Raw genomic sequence first — 2,468 nt, 5'->3', positions numbered from 1 at the left:
GGTAGATCTAAGGGTATGTTTGGAACTTTGGATACGACAACTAATTGCTAGCTAACGAAAAACTAGCCAAAAATTGGCTTAGGTGGGCAAGTCTTCAACTAGTTGTTAGCCAACTAGCTAGCTAACCCCGCCTAATTTGATCTGATTTTTTAGTCCAACTACTAACTAGCACTGCCTCATACAAAGAGCCCCCAAACATTGGAGGTTCCTCACTGATTGAATCCTGCAGTGTGGTTAGTAAGTGCCTGTGTTCACGTGTAGCTGCTGCTAAATCTGTATAAATATAGCCAGAATCCAAACTTATTAGAACTCAGGTCCTTACGCACCATTCCACTGTTACTGGATCTGTGTATAGGATTTGCCTAGTTCTGTACCACCTGTAGGGGTTGTTGGGGTTGATGTAGTAGTTGAGTTCCCAAGTGCCTCAAGTAAAAGATCCTGATGGCAAATCATTTCCTTTGCACGTTGTCTCACATGACAATTTTTTGGTTTTCTGTGTTCTGATTTAGTTGGCAGACGGGGAACTAATTTTTTGGTGGCCAGTTTTAAGCCTTCAGGCTGCAATGCCGCTTTCATATCCTTTTATGGCCTCAAATAGATGTCTGCCTCTAGGACCACATTTAGGTGGATATTTCTTGCTGTTTCAGTTAATCCTGACAAATTCTATATAGAAAATACTATCATGTAGTACCATAATCCTGCACGCCTCTTTTTTTTGGCCAGAGCAGAGCATTCGAGAAAATGATGCTTTGCGTTCCTTTTGTATAATTGAGTCATTTGGGGGATATTTCTGGTGTAGGACCCTGATGGAAATAAGGTTGTCAAAGAGGTGATTTTTGGCCCAGGGGACAAAAAGTATCGTTACTGCAAGGTATTATTTCAGAAACTTATTGCACAGCTTTGTGAAATGATAAGTTTTATTTATATATATGATAACCCCCTTTCTTTTCTTTGAATAGCACATCTCAAAGCAACATCTCCCAAATCTGTCAAGCGACCTCATGAAGAAGGGAAAACATTTCATATTGATACGGAACCCTCTAGATATACTGGTATCTGGCACCTTAAGCCTCTCACATGCAGTTTACCTTTTTTCCCTTCCTTTTCACAGGCTTTATCTTATGGCGCGCCACTTTTGTGCTTGCCTTTATTTTTTTCAAAAAGAAAATGCCTGTTGATTTGCAAGGTCTTTTTCTTTAGCAGATTTTGCTACTGTGGTGTACATGTTACCTAATGTGTACCACTAATAATATACAATTCCATTATCCCAGCCATCTTTTGATAAAGTCGTTCCACCATCCTTCATGGAGCTTGGCATAGGCGAACTTGTCTCAATATACAGTGAATTATGTGGACTTGGGAGCCCACCCCCTGTGATAGATGCAGATGATCTGCAACAGGATCCTGAGGTAAATCTATGGCTGGTTAATGCAGTGGTTTTATTAGGGTGACCACTGTCCATCTTATGATTCTAATCTAAAGAGTATTAGATGCCATCTTCCACGATGATATAGTAAGCTCCTTTAAAAGGCATGCCACTTTAGTCCTGAGGCATGCCACGTTGTCTCACATGAGGCGACATGGGGCGAGAGTTGCAGCCTGAAATAGATGACTTATCACCTAAACTGATGCTTTAGCAGTTTAAGGACATTTCATACTTGTAGAATGCCTCATGTCACACATCTGGAGCAGCTTTCTTACATATTATGCTATAAATCCTTCTTTCTTTTCGTGTAACAGCTTTGACCGTGACTGGAAAAAGATTGAAGCATATGTTGGCTCCAAGACAGTAATACAGGTCTAGTTAAATCTGCTCTTCGGCACTCAAATTTGTGCCGTTGTTTTCCTGTTTAGTTGGTTGCTACTTGGCTTTGTCACACAGTGTTTTAGGCTAGTTATGATGGAATAATTCTTGAGCATCTAGAGGACAGCTTGACTGTCCTCAGCTCCTCCTTCATGTATTACAGTGCAGAAAACAAAAGGATCTTTACCTTTGGATGGTGAAGTCTCATGGAGGGTCAATGGCAACCAAATTGAAACTGCTGCAAGGCCATATGCTTTTATCAAGTTTGGTATGGTTCCTGAGTTCACTTGACAACATTGCTTCGTTTATCATTTCAAATTCTTCCACTTTAAAACTTATGCCTCTTTCTGTTCTAGATACATTCATCCATAAGACTAAGAAACTATATTTGGATACAAGAACTCAGAGAAACCTCACAAAATTGAACGATGAACTCTATGAGGTGCATCAAATTATGGCTCGCAATGTTCAAGAGGTTCTTGGTGTTTAGATTTATATGAGCCATCAACTTAATGATGATTAACCTTGATTTGCAAATGTAGCAACAATATACTAATTTGGTGTACTTTTTTCTAGGGTGTTCTCGACAAAGAAAGCTTGTACCTTAAAACAGGAGGATACAAGAAGCTGGAGTGATTGTCTGAAGGCTTTTGAACTGCTTGAA

At 39.8% G+C, this 2,468-nt stretch overlaps 1 long non-coding RNA gene across 1 annotated transcript; it reads left to right on the top strand.

Moving 5' to 3' along the window:
- The first annotated feature begins 796 nt into the window (after window positions 1–796).
- On the top strand, window positions 797–1,409 carry LOC103652966 (uncharacterized). Its single transcript, XR_565167.2, has 3 exons — window positions 797–871; window positions 960–1,052; window positions 1,272–1,409. It is a non-coding gene; the product is annotated as an uncharacterized lncRNA (long non-coding RNA).
- The last annotated feature ends 1,059 nt before the right edge of the window (window positions 1,410–2,468 follow it).

The sequence above is a fragment of the Zea mays genome, chromosome 4 (genome assembly GCF_902167145.1).
Source record: "Zea mays cultivar B73 chromosome 4, Zm-B73-REFERENCE-NAM-5.0, whole genome shotgun sequence".
In the NCBI taxonomy this organism is placed as follows: Eukaryota; Viridiplantae; Streptophyta; class Magnoliopsida; order Poales; family Poaceae; genus Zea; species Zea mays.
The sequence above is the reverse complement of the archived record's forward strand: the minus strand, read 5'-3'. Positions and strand labels throughout refer to the sequence as shown.